The sequence below is a fragment of the Pinus tabuliformis genome, chromosome 3_1, assembly GCF_031772625.1.
Source record: "Pinus tabuliformis cultivar Carrire ecotype Pingquan chromosome 3_1, CPIR1, whole genome shotgun sequence".
Taxonomy (NCBI): Eukaryota; Viridiplantae; Streptophyta; class Pinopsida; order Pinales; family Pinaceae; genus Pinus; species Pinus tabuliformis.
In genome coordinates this window covers 393,252,732-393,272,002 of record NC_142301.1, presented here as the reverse complement: position 1 = coordinate 393,272,002, position 19,271 = coordinate 393,252,732, and positions in this window count along the sequence as shown.

Below are 19,271 nucleotides of genomic sequence, written 5' to 3'. Positions count from 1 at the left end.
GTAATAGACCATGATATTCATTTAGTCACATAACATGACCATGATATTCATTTAGTCACAAATTCATAATGGTGTGAGTTAAAATATTTGGTATATTTGAAAATATTTCCATATCAGTATAGATTTATCTTAAATACAGATCTAAAATGAGCCCTTAGGGATCCAATTTCTTCACTTGCAAATCAATTTCTTCAAGTGCAATTTTTTTTATGAACCAACATTATTTAAATATTTTATATGGTTTTTTTTTTTTTTTTTTAACTTTTTTATTTGGGCAAACATGAACAAAATTTCAATTTTAATGAAAGATAGACATGGTTACATATCATAGTAGGTAGTAAAATGAGCATGTAGACTTAATGAGATTTTCTAACTAAATATGTGATATTTGTTTTTCTTAATAAATATTCATTAAAAAAATAATGAAAACAATGTTATTCATAATGTTTACGATATATCAAGTTTAAAAAAATACTAAAAACAATGTTATTCATAATGTTTACGATATATCAAGTTAAAAAAAATATTAAATAAGATAAATTTCGGGAAATGTTACGAAAGATAATTTTATAAATTTGATTTTTTAAAATTTATCAAAAGAACAATTTTAATGGAATTTAAAGAATTTTTTCACAAACTTACATCAGAATATATACAATAATTTTACATAAAATGTTTTAGTAATAAAAGTGAATATATTGTTTATACAAATTTAGGTAATTAAATTAACCGCAAAAGTTATAAATTAATGTGCCCGCAAACTTATTCTATAACCCATGATAATGACTATGTGTGATGTTCTCTAGGTTAAACATGGAGTTAACCAATGCTTTTTTAAAAATTAAAATTAAAATATTCATGAAAAAAAATTATATAATAATTAACAAAAATGAATATTCACATTTCATTGTATTTAATTTATGAAACATTAATAATCTCACTTTAACTCAATTGATTTTTTATATTACAAGATAATATGAAAATAAGTTGCTCTCAATTTTTTTTCTATTAATAAAATATTTTATGCATATGTTGAATAATATAATTTATATCAATTTTAGAAAAGTTGACATAATTAAAAGTAAAAAAGTTCTTATACTTTTACTTTGGAAAGGAGGAAATGTATCATTCTTATACTTTTAAAAATAGTTCAATATAAACTTTAAATAAGCTGGTTAAATATGCATATTTACAATATCCACTTTCATTAAAAAAAAGTAATTAAAAGTAAAAAAATCACTTCCAAATAAAAGGAAAACCTATCATTCATTCATTTTATATTATTTTTAATATAAATTGATATGTGACATTTAAAAATATTAATAATCATAATAAAACTCAATATTTATCATAAATAAAATATTTCAATATGCAACAAGTATTGATATATTATTTAAAATTTTATTAATAACCATAGCAATTTCAATACGACAATGTAATTCATACATAAAATATTTCAATACCCTTTTTAATATATATATATATATATATATATATGCGTGTGTGTGTGGGGTTAAAACATTTAATTAGTTATATTATTTACATTTTGGTTTCTTTTATGATATTTTGTTGAAACTATGAGTTCAAGTTGTGTAATCTAAACTATTGAGAGTGTCCAAGGAGATTCTATTTATGCATTCAAAAATGCAATTTAGTTGTTGAATCTATTTATGTATTCAAAAAATTGAGATTTAAACAATGAAAAAATACACATGGTATATACATACATACATAAATACGTACACAACCAATATATATCCATCTCACGGACCTTGGTCTCTTAATTTAAAACATTACCAATATTTTAGATATGTAATAAAACAATACACATTTTGAAAAAAGGAATATACTCTACTATTTTTAAAAATCTAACACATGTATTTATAATCATAGATCTTTCTTAACTCCAAAATCTACCAAGCATCAAGACGGATGAAACCATTGAATATGCAAACCCATTTTTGAGTGCAAAAATTCAAGATATAATTACTCTCGCCTCTTAGTGTATAATCGATGTATGCTAATTTTGAGAAATACACTATTAAAATGTTTTAACTATAAGATTTTTTTTCATTTTCACTTGTTTTATATAATATTTACATTGTTACCATTGATATATTTATTTATAGTTCACATTCTCCACATCAAAATATTAATACATGCCCACACATGTTTTGAAGTATAAAACATATCTCACTCTCTCTCCCTATGTGTGTGTGATACACGCTGAATAATTTGTGTTCACAATATTTTTTAAAATATTACACATCAATTCCATATTAAATATTAAAGAAATTACAAATCTCCCACATACCATAAAGAGGTGGATTTTGAAGTTGTTGCTCTATCTATTCTTCTATTTTTTGAGTTGCTTGCATAACAATTGGTATCAAAGCTTTGAATTCTAGGGTTTCGCTACTCCAAATAGGTCATACTTTTCGCTATAACTTTGTTTCTACGATGTTTCAGAAGCTAAAATTAAAAATCATTTGAGCCGAAATCTTGATGAACCTTGGGTATGAATTTAAGATCATGTCTCTCTATGTTTTCAAAGATATGATCCAAGGAAGTTAGGGTTTTTGCAGGCTCCTGAATTATATCTGAAACAAGTGACTTGGGGAAAATCATCATAAATTTCTCTCTGAGCATCAGATTGAAATTTTGTAAAACATTGCCGAAAGAGGACAAACCTTATTTAATGTGTACTGGGTTTAGGTCCGAAGACTGAAACAGTGACACATGTCACTTCGTATACGTTTTCTCTATTGAACCAGTCTATGAATCAGGTCATCGTGGGAGATTTGGAATAACTCTTTCTTGGAGAATCCAATATTGATTAGACTTACGGGGTTGGAACACGAATGTAGAGGGCACCATAGGACACAATTTCAAACCTCAGAGATCCCAAACTACAAACATAAAACCTATTCAATATCAAGCTCCTAATCTTTTTAAAATTTTGCATAAGTTTGGTTTGAAAAAATAGTTTGAAGGAATTCAAAGGACAGAGTGAAGCATAATTATCATTAAATGATGCCTCAAAGAAATCAAATGGAAACACCTAGTAAGAAACCTGAAATCTCTAGCATGACTCATGAATAAGAGGAAGAAATGCAACATGATATATCAAAATTATGACACCAAGTGCAACAAATTTCACTCTCACAAAAAGTAACAAAAGCTAAGATGGATGGTTTAAAGAAAGGCATGGAAGCTAAGATGGATGGTTTAATGAATGGAGTGGAAACTAAGATGAATGGCATGAAAGCTAAGATGGATGGTGTGGAAGCTAAGATGGATGGTTTAGAAGTAAACAGGAAAGACATGGAAGGTTTGAAAGGACGTTTGGAAAAGTTTCTATAATAAATGCTTCCTAATGGAGAAAAGGTAGTAGAGGAAACTCATGATGAGAAAAAAAAGAAATGTTAGTCATGATTTCATAGACTCTAACATTGGATTGAATGCCCACCATGCTCCAAAGATCGATATGAGGAAGTTTGATGGCAAAGATCCTGTAACATGGATACTATAGATGGAACAATATTTCGATTTCCATAATGTGCAAAACACACAAAAGCTACACATTGAGACTTTATATTTTGAACCCAATCAGTTTGTATGGTATCGTTGGCCTTGCTCTCCTAAGAAAATTATCACTTGAGAAATTTTTACGGAAGAAATGATAGCACATTATGAGGATACAAAAAGAAACACCTTTTTTAGCCAATTCATAAATCTCAAACAAAAGGGTTCAATGATGGAGCACATTGAGGACTTCCAAAAATTTAATATGAGGGTAAAAGATATTCTATAGGAGCATAGGATTGATGTGTTCATAGGTACATTAAAGGATAACATCCAACATGAGGTTCGCATTCGGGAACTTGATTCATTGGAGAAGACATTCAGGTTGGCAAGAAAAATTGAAAGCAAAATTATGGAAACAAGGAAGCCTACCAATCAAAACTATAAATATGGAAGTACTGTTGCCCCTAGCCTTCCACAACCTACAAGGTTGACACCACAATAATTGGAAGAAAAAAGAGAAAAAGGGCTTTGTTATAGTTGTAATAAAAAAGCACTAAAGGTCATAAATGTGTTGAGAAAAAATTATTTTACATAGATTGTGAAGAGGAAGAAGAAAAGGAACAAGAAACATCAAAAAAAGAGGATACACACCAGGAACAAAGCCTAGAGAAAGAATAAATGAATCTAACCATATCTTGTAATGCATTGGCAGAAATAACAACTCCTCAAACTATCAAGATAGAAGGACATATCAAGAAGAAAAAGGTAATAGTGTTGATTGATTCGGTAAATACCCATAATTTTATTCATTGTAAGATAGTGAAGGCATTGAATTGCTTCATATATCCAGCACTAGAGTGTTAAGTGATCGTTGCAAATGGAAGAACCATAAATTTCTCAGGAAAGTGCCACAAGATTAATCTATCCATGGGAGAATATGTGTTGAATAGCCTAATTCTTTCCATTCCAATGGGTGGTGCTGATGTTGTACTAGGATTCCAATGGCTACACTATTTGGGTACAATAGCTTTTAATTTTCAAGAACTTTTCTTAAAAAAACTTTTGGAAGGAAAGGAATTTGAATTAAGGGGTTTGCAGGGAAGCTAGGAAAGATAATCAGCTCTAACAACATGACAAAGCTTCTAAAGAAAGAACAATGTGGCATAATTGAACAATTATGTTCGTTAGAGGTTCCCACGTCGAAATCATTTATTTCTCCAGATCTCCAAAAAGTCTTGGACAATCATTCCAAGGTATTTGAGACTCCCAAAGGCCTGCCACATATTTGTGATCATGATCATGCTATTCATTTGATTCCAGGAAGTGTTCCTCCAAACATTAGGCCTTATAGATATCCATATGCCCAAAAGAGTGAAATTGAATGTATGGTTGTAGAAATGCTAGAGGCTAGTATAATTCAACCTAGTTAAAGTTCTTTCTCTACTCCAGTAGTATTGGTGCACAAGAAGTATGGATCATGGGGCATGTGACCGAATTATAAGGAGTTAAACAAGCTCAGTATTAAAGATAAATTTCCCATTCCTATCATTGATGAATTATTGGATGAATTGCATGGATCAATTTACTTCACCAAGTTGGACCTTCATTCAGGATATCATCAAATCAGAATGAAGATTGAAGACATTTTGAAAAAATAATTTAGAACTCATGTGGGTCATTATGAATTTTTAGTCATGCCTTTTGGACTTACCAATGAACCTTCTACATTTCAAGGTTTGATGAATTCCATTTTCAAACCCTTAGAAAATTTGTGTTAGTATTTTTTGAAGATATACTAATCTACAACAAGTTTTGGAAGGATCATGTCCAACATGTTGATAGAGTGCTCAAACTATTGGAGGAGAAACAATTATATGAAAAAACCTCCAAATGTTTCTTTGGAGTACAAGAGGTGGAATATTTGGGTCATATTGTATCTCATGAAGGTGTTAAGGTAGACCCTAGTTGATAGGGTACTATCATAAGTTTGTTAAGAATTATGTGAGAATAGCAACACCTCTAACAACATTACTAAAGAAAGATGCATTTTATTGGATTCCAGAAGCAACACAAGCCTTTTAACATCTTAAAGAGGCAATGTGCCAAGCACCAATCTTAGTTATGCCAGACTTCATAACAACATTTATGGTGGAATGTGATGCCTTAGGAAATGGAAATGATGTTGTTTTAATGCAAGAAGAAAGACCCATTACTTTCGAAAGTTGTCCAATCAAAGGAAAGTATTTACACAAAGATATTTATGAGAAGGAAATTTTGCCAATACTACATGCACTTAAGAAATGGTGACCTTACCTAATGGGAAGACACTTCAAGGTAAAAACAAATCATGACAGTCTTGAATAATTTTTAGAACAAATATTATCTTCAAAAGAGTAGCAAAAATGGGTCACAAAGATGCTGGGTTATGACTCTAAAATCATCTACAAAAAAGGGAAGAAAAATGTTGTCGCAGATGCAATCTCAAAAAAGGATGATAATGTGGAAGCATTTCTTTGTGCCATTTCTATTATCCAACCAGATTGGATAAACGAAACAAGGGAGGAATGGAAGCATGACGAAGAAGGGTGGGCACTCATTCAAAAGTTACAACAAGACCCTATTACATCTAATAAATTTAGTTGGAAAAATTATTCGTTATGGTACAAATATAGTGTACACATTTGTTGGGTCCCTATAATACTAGTGATTACCCCATTACTATTGTAGTTATACCCCTTATTAATATTATTGTGCCCCTATTGCCCCCATATTGTTATTACTGTGCACCATAGAATCCCTCTATTGTTATTTTTGTGGCTTTATATTATTATTGTTAGGTCGGCTGGATTATATTGTGACTCCTTAGACTCCTATATATAGAAAGGAGCTTTTGTCATTTGAATCATCCAAGAATTTTTCATTTATGTAATGTAAAGGAGGTTTCCCCCTCGAAGAGGCTGAATTCTAAGGCGTTGATCTATCTTTTCTATCTTTTCTTGAGCTGGTTTCATAACATTTGGTATCAGAGCTTTGGATTCTAGGGTTTCGCTGCTCCAAACAGGTCATCGGGAATTTTCGCTATAACGTTTTTTCTGTGACGTTTCAGAAGTTGCAAAAAAAACCCATTTGAGAAGAGATTGCGTTGAACCTCGGGTCCGAATTTTAGAAATTTTTGCGCTATATTTGCTGAGATATGATCTGAGGAAGTTGGTCTTTTTGCAGACTCCTGAATTACATTCCAAAAAGGTGATTGGGGAAAATCATCATAACTTTCTCTCTGGGGATCGGATTGAAATTTTGTAAGAAGGTACAAAAAGAGGACAGTTTGTAGTTTCTTGTATGCATTTTTCAGATCCAAAGGTCGAAACAGTGACTCGTGGCACGTCGTACAAGTTCGCTCTACTAAACTAGTCTATAATCGAGTCACTGTGGGAGATTTCGCATAACTCTTCCTTGGAGAATCCAATTTGGGTCAGACTTGTGGCATTGGAAAGAGGACACAAAGGGCTACTGCACGTCACAAATTCAGAACTAGATGATTGGAAAGTACAGAGATACATCAGAGGCAATATCGAGCTCCTACAAAGTGAAAAAAGGTGTGTAGATTTTCTTAAATTTTTGCTTAAGCTTGGTTTGAAAATTTATTTTGAAGGAATTCAAAGGGCATAATAGAGCATTATTGTCGGTAACTGATGCCCTGAGGAAAGAAAATGCAAACACCTAGTAAGGAACCTGAAATCTCTAGCATAACTCATGAAGAAGAAGAAGAAATGCTATATGATATATTAAAATTACAAGAACAAGTGCAACAAGTGTCACTTGCACAAAAAGCAACAGAATCTAAGATGGATGGTTTAAGGAAAGATGTGGAAGCTAAGATGGATGGTTTAAAGAAAGGTGTAGAAGCTAAGATGGATTGTTTAAAGAAAGGCGTAGAAGCTAAAATTGATGGCATGGATGATAAGATGGAAGAATTGAAGATAAATATGAATAAGTTGCTACAAGAAATGGTCACTAAGGGTGAAAGGGTACTAAAGGAAACTCATGATGAGAACAAAAGAAATGTTAATCATGATTCCATAGACTCTAATGTTGGATCGAAGACTCACCATATTCCAAAAATCGATATGAGGAAGTTTGATGGCAAGGATCCCGCCACATGGATATTACAGATGGAGCAATTCTTCGATCTCAATAATGTGTAAAACACACAAAAGGTATGTATGGCAACTTTATATTTGGAACCAAATCAGTTTGTATGGTATCAATGGCTTTGCTCTCGTAAACAATTTATCACTTGGGCAATTTTTACGGAAGAATTGATAGCACATTATGAGGATACAAAAAGCAACACTTTTTTTATCCAATTGATAAGTCTCAAACAAAAGGGTTCAATAATGGAGCACATTGAGGAGTTCCAAAAATTGAACATAAGGGTAAAAGATATTCCAGAGGAGCATAGGATTGATGTGTTCATAGGGTCTTTAAAGGATAATATCCAACATGATGTTCGCCTTTGGGAACCTGATTCATTAGAGAAGGCATTCAGGTTAGCAAGAAAAATGGAAAGAAAAATTATGGCAACCAGGAAGCATACCACTCACAACTATAAAAACGGAAGTGTTGTTGCCCCTACTCTTCCACAACCTATAAGGTTGAAACCACAACAATTGGAAGAAAAAAGAGAAAAAGGGCTTTGTTACAGTTGTGATAGCAAATACACTAAAGGTCATAAGTGTGCTGAGAAGAAATTATTCTACATAGATTGTGAAGAGGAAGAAGAAAAGGAGCAAGAAAGGTCAAAAGAAGAGGATATACTCCAGGAACAAAGCCTAGATGAAGAACAAATAAATCCGACCATATCTTGTAATGCATTGGCGGGAATTACCACTCCTCAAACCATCAAGATAGAAGGACAAATCAAGAAGAAAAAGGTAATAGTGTTGATTGATTCAGGAAGCACCCACAATTTTATTCATTGTAAGGTAGAAAAAGAATTGAATTGCTTCCTATATCCAGCACCAGAGTGTCAAGTGATGATTGCAAATGGAGGAACAATAAATTGCTCTGGAAAGTGCCATAATATCAAGCTATCCATGGGAGAATATGTATTGACTAGCCCAATGCTTTCCATTCCAATGGGAGGTGCTGATGTTGTACTAGGAGTCTAATGGCTACAATCCTTGGGTACAATAGCTTTTAATTTTCAAGAACTTTTCATCAAATTTTCAATGTAAGGAAAGGAAGTTGAATTAAGGGGTATTGCAGGGAAACCAAGAAAGATAATCAGCTCTAATGGTATGACAAAGCTTCTAAAAAAGGAGCAAAGAGGTGTAATTGCACAATTATGTTCGCTAGATGTTTCCACATCGAAATCATCTATTTCTCCAGATCTCCAAAAAGTCTTGGACAATCATTCCAAGGTATTTGAGACTCCCAAAGGTCTCCCACCTATGCGTGATCATGATCATGCTATTCATCTGATTCCAGGAAGTGTTCCTCCAAACATCAGGGCGTACAGATATCCCTATGTCCAAAAGAGTGAAATTGAACGTATGGTTGCAGAAATGCTAGAGGCTGGTATAATTCAACCAAGTCAAAGTTCTTTCTCTGCTCCAGTAGTATTGGTGCACAAGAAGGATGGATCATGGTGCATGTGTCCGGATTATAGGGAGCTCAACAAGCTCACTATTAAAGATAAGTTCCCCATTCCTGTCATTGATGAATTACTGGATGAATTGCATGGATCAATTTACTTCACCAAGTTGGATCTTCGTTCAGGATATCATCAAATCAGAATGAAGACTGAAGACATTCTGAAAACAACATTTAGAACTCATGAGGGTCATTATGAATTTTTGGTCATGCCTTTTGGCCTTACCAATGCACCTTCAACATTTCAAGGTTTGATGAATTCAATTTTCAAACCATTCCTTAGAAAATTTGTGTTAGTATTTTTTGATGATATACTAATCTACAGCAAGTCTTGGAAGGATCATGTTGAACATGTTGACAGGGTGCTACAACTATTAGAGGAGAAACAATTATATGCAAAAAGATCCAAATGTTTCTTTGGAGTCCAGGAGGTGGAATATCTGGGTCATATTGTATCTCATGAAGGAGTTAAGGTAGACCCTAGCAAAATTAAAGCCATTAAGGAATGGAAAATCCCCACATCCATAAAGCATCTGCGAGGATTTCTCAGGTTGACAAGGTATTATCGCAAGTTTGTTAAGAATTATGGGAGAATAGCAGCACCTCTAACAACATTATTGAAGAAAGATGCATTTTCATGGACTCCGGAAGCAACAAAGGCCTTTGAACATCTTAAAGAGGCAATGTGCCAAGCACCAGTCTTAGCTACACCAGACTTTACAAAAACCTTTATTGTGGAATGTGATGCTTCAGGAAATGGAATTGGTGTTGTTCTAATGCAAGATGAAAGACCCATTGCTTTTGAAAGTCGTCCAATCAAGGGAAATTTTTTAAGAAAAGCTATTTATGAGAAGGAAATGTTGGCAATACTCCATGCACTTAAGAAATGGTGACCCTACCTAATGGGAAGACACTTCAAGGTAAAAACGGATCATGATAGCCTTAAATACTTTTTAGAACAAAGATTATCCTCTGAAGAGCAACAAAAGTGGGTCACAAAGAATTTGGGTTATGACTTTGAAATCATCTACAAAAAAGGGAAGCAAAATGTGGTGGCAGATGCACTCTCAAGAAAGGATGAGGATGTGGAAGCATTTTTGTGCGCCATTTCTATTATCCAACCAGATTGGATAAACGAAGCAAGGGAGGAATGGAAGAATGACGAAGAAGTGTGGGCACTTATTCGAAAATTACAAAAATATTCCAGTACGTCTGATACATTTAGCTGGCAAAATGATTCGTTATGGTACAAAGATCACTTATACCTATGTAAGAATTCCCAGCTAAAACAAAAGATTCTTATGGAATTGCACACTTCTCCCTTAGGAGGGCACTCAGGATTTTTAAAAACTTACCATAGGGTTAAGAAGGAATTTTTTTGGGATGGCCTTAAATCAGATATTCAAAAGTTTGTGGCAGAATGTTTGGTTTGCCAACAAAATAAAGTTGAAACAATTAAGACACCAGGTCTATTACAACCTTTATCCATTCCAAGCCAATGTTGGGAGGAGGTTTCAATGGATTTATCACAGGTTTACCCAAGTCTGAGGGAAAGAGTGTCATCATGGTGGTAGTTGACAGACTTACCAAGTATGCACACTTTTGTGAATTATCACATCCATTTAAAGCCAGTACAGTTTCTACTGCATTTATGGAAACAATTCAAAAGCTACATGGGAACCCAAAGATTATTGTAAGTGACAGAGATCCCATTTTCATTGGAAATTTTTGGACAAAATTATTTTCTTGTCTTGGTACTCAGTTAGCTCATAGCTCATCTTATCATCCTCAATCTGATGGGCAAACTGAGATAGTAAACAAATGTTTGGAAGGATATCTTCGTTGCTTTGTATCTGATAAATAGACACAATGGGTCAAATCGTTGCCTCTGGCTGAATGGTGGTATAACACTTCCTTCCATACAACAACAAAAATGACCCCATTTATGGAACTTTATGGGTATCAACCACCATCCATCACATCATATTTAAGAGAAAATTTTAAGGTTCAGGCAGTGGAACATCACATCGAACATCAACAACAAGTCCTCCAACTCTTAAAGGATAACCTCATGTTGGCATAGAATAGAATGAAACAACAGGCAGATCAACATCGCAGTGAAAGAAGTTTTGATGTAGGTGATTGGGTATTCCTATGGCTACAACCATATAAGCAAATGTCCCTCAAGCAAGCTAAGAAGGATAATAAATTATCACCAAAGTATTATGGTTCGTACAAGGTGTTGCAAAATATTGGTACTATGGCATACAAATTGGAGCTTCCTGCAGCTTCTTGATTGCACCCAGTTTTCCATGTTTCATGTTTAAAGAAGGTTATAGGCGACAAGCTCCCAGTTCAAACAATATTTCCAGAACTTGACGAGGAAGGAAAAATTATATTGGAACTGGAAGCAGTCATAGAAACAAGAACTCGACAGCTACGAAATCGATCAATTTCAGAGTATCTTATCAAGTGGAAGAACTTATCCACTGAAGATTCCACATGGGAGGATGAGCATTTTATGCAGAAGTATCCAGAACTACTCAAGTGTTGAGGACAACACATTTTTGAAGGAGAGGGGCATGTTGGGTCCCTATAATACTAGTGATTACCCCATTACTATTATAGTTATACCCCTTATTAATATTGTTGTGCCCCTATTGCCCCCATATTGTTATTACTGTGCCCCATAGAATCCCTCTATTGTTATTTTTGTGGCTTTATATTATTATTGTTAGGTCGGCTGCATTATATTGTGACTCCTTAGACTCCTATATATAGAAAGGAGGTTTTGTCATTTGAATCATCCAAGAATTGTTCATTTATGTAATGTAAAGGAGGTTGCCCCCTCAAAGAGGCTAAATTCTAAGGCGTTGATCTATCTTTTCTTGAGCTGGTTTCATAACAACATTTGCAAGAATTCCCAACACAAACAAAAGATTCTTATGGAATTGCACACCTCTCCCTTAGGAGGGCAGTTAGGATTTTTAAAAACTTATTACAAGGTTAAGAAGGAATTTTTTTGGGATGGCATTAAATCTGATATTCAAAAGTTTGTGGTAGAATGTTTGGTATGCCAACAAAATATACTTGAAACAATTAAGACCCCAAGTCTATTACAACCTTTATCCATTCCAAGTCAATGTTGGGAGGAGTTTTCAATTGATTTTACCACAAGTTTACCCAAGTCTGAAGGAAAGAGTGTCATCATGCTGGTAGTTGATAGACTTACCAAGTATGCACACTTTTGTGCATTATATCATTCCTTTAAAGCCTGTACAATTGATATTGCATTTATGGAAACAATTCAAAAGCTAGATAGAAACCCAAAGATTATCGTAAGCGACAGAGATCCCATTTTCACTGGAAATTTTTGGACATAGTTATTTTCTTGTCTGGGGACTCAATTAGCTCATAGCTCATATTATCATCCTTTATTTGATGGAAAAACTTAGATAGCGAATAAATGTTGCGAAGTATATCTTTGTTGCCTTGTATCTGATAAACAAACAAAATCGGTCAAATGGTTGCCTCTGGCTGAATGGTGGTATAACACTTCCTTCCATACTACAGCAAAAATGACCCCATTTATGACACTTTATGGATATTATCCACCATCCATCACATCATATTTAAGATAAAATTCTAAGGTTCAAGCAGTGGAAGATCACATTGAACATCAACAAGAAGTTCTCCAACCCTTAAAGGATAACCTCACTTTGGCACATAATAGAATGAAACAACAGGCATATCAACATCGCAACGAAAGAATTTTTGATGTCGGTGACTTGCTATTTCTACGGTTACTACCATACAAACAAATATCCCTCAAGCAAGCTAAGAAGGATAAAAAATTATCACCAAAGTATTATGGTCCATACAAGGTTGTTGCGAAAGATTGGTACCATGGCATACAAATTGGAGCTTCCTACAACTTCCCAGTTTTCCATGTTTCATACTTAAAGAATGTTATAGGTGACAAGCTCCTAGTTCAAACAATATTGCCAGAACTTGATGAGGAAGGAAAAATCATATTGGAACCTGAAGCAGTCACAGAAACAAGAACTCGACAGCTATGAAATCGACAATTTCATAATATCTCATCAAGTGGAAGAACTTACCTGAAACAATTAAGACCCCAAGTCTATTACAAGTTTACCCAAGTCTGAAGGAAAGAGTGTCATCATGCTGGTAGCTGATAGACGTACCAAGTATGCACACTTTTGTGCATTATATCATTCCTTTAAAGCCTGTACAATTGATATTGCATTTATGGAAACAATTCAAAAGCTAGATAGAAACCCAAAGATTATCGTAAGCGACAGAGATCCCATTTTCACTAGAAATTTTTGGACATAGTTATTTTCTTGTCTGGGTACTCAATTAGCTCACAGCTCATATTATATCCTTTATTTGATGGAAAAACTTAGATAGCGAATAAATGTTGCGAATTATATCTTTGTTGCCTTGTATCTGATAAACAAATAAAATCGGTCAAATGGTTGCCTTTGGCTGAATGGTGGTATAACACTTCCTTCTATACTACAGCAAAAATGACCCCATTTATGACACTTTATGGATATTATCCACCATCCATCACATCATATTTAAGATAAAATTCTAAGGTTCAAGCAGCGGAAGATCACATTGAACATCAACAAGAAGTTCTCCAACCCTTAAAGGATAACCTCACTTTGGCACATAATAGAATGAAACAACAGGCATATCAACATTGCAACGAAAGAATTTTTGATGTCGGTGACTTGCTATTTCTACAGTTACTACCATACAAACAAATATCCCTCAAACAAGCTAAGAAGGACAAAAAATTATCACCAAAGTATTATGGTCCATACAAGGTTGTTGCGAAAGATTGGTACCATGGCATATAAATTGGAGCTTCCTACAACTTCCCAGTTTTCCATGTTTCATACTTAAAGAATGTTATAGGTGACAAGCTCCTAGTTCAAACAATATTGCCAGAACTTGATGAGGAAGGAAAAATCATATTGGAACCTGAAGCAGTCACAGAAACAAGAACTCGACAGCTATGAAATCGATAATTTCATAGTATCTCATCAAGTGGAAGAACTTACCTACTGAAGATTCCACATGGGAGGATGATAATTTTATACAAAAGCATCCATAACTAGTTATAAGTAGAACTTCGGCGTAAATCACATAAAGAGAGACATTTGTCGATGCGTTTCGAACCAACCAGTGTGGCTCATTGTCAGGACAAGTTGAAGAAACAGATCCAGCTTTGCATGCTAAATAGTCTAAGCAGAGCCTCCAACAGCTATCTTGATCAACGGCTAATTTTGACTTAGGGACAGTAGTCAAAAAGTCAAAAAGATAATTTAATGGGAGTTAGTCAAAAAGTCAATCTATCTTGATCAACGGCTATCTTTTTGATTTTTTGACTACTGTCCCTAAGTCAAAATTAGTCGTTGATCAAGATAGCCGTTGGAGGCTCTGCTCAGACTATTTAGCATGCAAAGCTGGATCTGTTTCTTCAACTTGTCCTGATGATGAGCCACACTGGTTGGTTCGGAACGCGTCGACAAATGTCTCTCTTTATGTGATTTACGCCAAAGTTCTACTTATAACTATTATGGATCACAGAAGCCTCAATTCAACATCCATAACTACTCAAGCATTGAGGAAAACACTTTTTTGAAGGAGAGGGGCATGTTAGGTCCCTATAATACTAGTGTATTCCCTTATTATGATTGTCATTGTAGCCCCTTATTGTTATAATGGTGCCCATGTTGTCCCCATATTGTTATTATTCTGCCCCATAGAAGCCCATTATTGTTATTTTTGTGCCCTTACATTATTATTGTTATGTCGACTTTGACTATATTATGACCCCTTAGACTCTTATATATAGAAATGAGGTCTTGTAATTTGTATCATCCAAGAATGGTTCATTTGTGTAATGTAAAGGAGGTTTCCCCCTTGAAAAGGTTGGTTTTGAAGTCGTTTCTCTATCTTTTCTTCTATTTTGTGAGCTAGTTGCATAACAAGGTTAACCTTGCAACTTTAATGTATTTGAATAGGTTATAAATGATGATCTTAAAGGTTTAACCCTTGGATATTTTGCCTCACAGAAGGTCTAAATGTAAATCTCTACCGGAAATGGAACTCTAATTTAAAATAGTTTCTGGCCACGAGGAGTTCCCTCTTCCTAACGATGAGTCTGAAACCTTAGCTGGCACACATGTATCTTGTGTTCAGTGCACCAATCACCTGCGTATCTATGTGCCCTTCCCAGGTGAAGGTCACCTGAGCAGTAAGGTTCCCTCGCCGTGGATGGTGGGATGGACATAATATGGCATCAATGGTGGTGGTCGTTTTCCTTCAAAACCCTAACTCTAACCTCACTCCTCCATTCCCCATTTTCATACCAAGTGTTACCCATTTATTTGGTTCGATTCTAAAGTGTGGAAACTGGCCAAGCTTCAAGTTGTGGCAGTGCCTCAAACCCTAAACTGAGAGGTAAATATTTGCAATGTTTACATAATTACTAGTGTCACTATTCTCTGCACTGGTTATGAATCCTCTGCTACGGATTATCACATTGTTTTTCCCTTCTACTTGAGTTCTCTACGGCAAGATAAATGTTAAAATTTGTGTTACAGTTCATCATTTGGAGGAATGCACATCCTGTTAAATCCGGTGGCTGCCTCTTACATTTCCAGGTAAACGACAGCAACCTCAATATTTTGTTGAGAGAGGCTTCAGTGAAAATCACATCATCATTCATTTGTCAACACGTTTCGAATCTCATTATTTTGTTTCTTATGGATCTTTATTGTTTCTGGACCATAGTACTGAAATTTTACTTAAGTTCCTCATATATATTATTTTTCCAAAAATTTATAGCTCTTTTCTAAATTATTAAGTTCCTTCATTTCCTTTAGGGATTATCCCCATCCACAGTTCAATGACTCAAACTAGTTGAGGTTGTGATGCTATCGCTTCCTTTCTCGCTTATATCGGGTGTTGAAGAGAGGATTTTTTTCTTGAAATAGTGGACTCGAGTTCTGGTGAATCAGAAGCAATTTTATCTCAGGTATTGTTAATATTGTTGAATGGTTCTAGTGTTCTAACCATGTCACGGGTCTTTAAGATGTCAATTCTATGAGTAGATATTTTCATTGGCTATTTGTTGTCTAAATTAGTTGTTGATGCATGATGTTGTGAAAAGTGTGATTAGGAGAGAAACTATTGTAGATGCTTACTTCCTCCTATGACATGACTCCGTTGATAGGTAAGGGTTTGGTTATGCCCTGTTATCATTTGTACTTTAGTTTCTATACTAAATTTATTCCATAAATTTGAGACTGAGGTATGAACTCTTAATGCCCCGGACCCGTTTGTTTTATAGGTGCACTCGTCCCTTTCCAACAGTCTCCCCTGTGTTCCTCTGTGATGACCGTGTAAAAAACGACAGACAGTCCTCTATGACTTCTAGGTTGTTGTCCCTACATTCTATGATGTTCACAATGATGCAATGCACCATGTCCTTCTTGGTCGATCATATTTTGGTATGTGTTCCTCCGATGTACACCTTGTATGAGTAATATATATTTTCAATATTTTCCTATTGCTTAGTCAATTTATTATTCCATCATAGTTATCCTAGATTCTTATGTTGTTTCCAGGATCAATCTAAGGTCCTCCCTCATAACCATGAGCGAAACCTTGTTCGCTGTGATAATCAACACAATTCTCTTGAAATGGTTTTTTTTTCTATGATGTCGTGGGTAGGAACAATTTGTTCCTTTAATTTTAGTAAGCTTAGATTATATTAATGAGCTATACTCGAATTATAGCCTACTCCAGGCGTTTTCGAGGTGTAATCTTATACACCGAGGATTAATATGTATTTTTACATATTTAAGTTTTACAACTCTATCTTCTGTGTCAATCAAATTAAATGGTTGGTTTCGTATTTGTAGCATCGTCAGTTATATGGTTGATTACTTTCATGGATGTACCCACATATGTTTATATTTTCAAATGTCTATTGTATCACTTTAATTCCCACATGTCTTATTTATTTCCTTCCTAAAGTTCTCAATTGTCATTTTGTTTATGTAAAGGAAGGGGAATGATAACCATTATGGATATGTAAGGCGATTGAATTAGCCGTGTATAATGGTATTTAGATGCTAATCATTGCCTAGCCTCCTTTTGAAAATATTTATCAATTTTATTATTTTCATTTTGAACAAGCTATGGTCAGTAATCTTAAAATGCGATCAACATCTTACCTTATAAAGTAACTAGTAATTAGTTCAGAATAAGCTCTACTATTGGTATACAAAGTTTACTGTGTTTTGTTTTCTCACCCGAAATTGGTTGTTGTTGCTTGACACTTTAACAAATAAATGTGGATGATATTTTAATTTTATGTTCTAATAATCACATGACCACATGTCTCGAGAACTTATATTACATAATTCTGCTAAATAATTTATGAGTAATTCGTTCAGTGTCCTTGGGTGTCCCCCAATCAGGTATGTTTCCAATCTATACACCTATCAAAGATTTATTTGTCCTACATATAGTAATGATCTCTTATGCACATAGTTTATAAAGAGAAATAAGATAAATCATATCCATGTTAACTACCACGCTTAAAGTACTAGACATATATTTAGTTCCTTTCTTTCTCTGTGTTAGCAACAAAATCGAACAAGGATAGGATCTACTTCTTTCCTATAAATTACATTCGAACCCACTAAATTTAACATGGCTATATTTATTACAATATCGAGGTTATATTTCCTACTACTAATTTTTAATACAGTAAGATTCATGCCCTTCAGTACATCAGTAAAATAATTCTCTAATGTTTTCCATATTTCTATTCACAGAATCATACTTCAGTTCACCAATTATCAGCCTCTCTATGTTACATCAGATTTCACAGGACTAGATTTGTACTGCTAATAACTCTAGAATATAACATTTACATAAAACTGTTACCAATAAGAATATAAAATAATGTCTAACACAATAAATCTACCAATAGGGATACTTCGGAATTCCACAACTATTGTCACCCATCCTAGAACTGTATTCCTCCAGTTCACCCCCGTGCTGAGAAGTCCTTGCTTGGGTATCAACAAACTCTTGTTGATCCCTTCAATAAGTATTTATTAACTTTCTTTTATGATAAGGTTTCCTTTACCAGTGTCCCACTTTTGTGGATCTTTTTATCCACTTGCCTATGTTTTTCCATAAAAGCCCGCCTTTCTCTCTCCCAGTTCTTTTATGTTTTTTCCAATATTAGCATCTTTCTTTAGCTAAGCAACTTAATGGATCTTTCTCTCCTATCCATTAATTTTATCTAGAATACTTATCATGAAAGAATTATCAAATCTCATTTACCCATGTGTTGATGGTGCTAGACCCGCCAACATTTGAGGGGATCTCCTTGGTAAGAAGTCCCAACTAGACCTCAGACCATTTGGAGTAGGAGTCCTAGTAGTGGGTCGTAATGTAGTGCCTTGATTATGGTAGTGTGTGTTGGCATTATGATTCAAGTGTTGTCCTTGATGGCAACTCACTCAGAGGATGGTACAGGTGCTCAGACGTTGGTACAGGTGATGGCAACTTAATCAGAAGACAGATCTTAGTACAGCATGCCAAGGAAGTTCATATACGCATGTTCGTTAAGCCCAAGTCGCGTGTACACGCTAGTTGGATTCAGAAAAAGCGCGTGTATGTGGAAAAGTATCTTTGGTCCATGGTGGTTAGTCCTTGGAAGTTGTGCCTATGATTTCGGATCATTGTGTCTCGACGGGCGTGTCGATCCCTAGTTTTGAAGTTGATGGTATTGTGTTACTATGGTTTTGGCTCTTGGTATTGAGCTAGGCCTAAGACTATATAAGGAGAAGAAGATCATTAGGCAAAATTATCTTTTGACAAGGCTTGAATATCTAAGAGAGAAAGAGATCTGATATGCAGGTTCTGGGTTGCTTGATCTAAGCCAAGGAGAGATCACATCGGTTGATGGAAGACTAGATCTAAGGATAGATCGGGATCTAATGGTTTGAAACGCACTATCATGA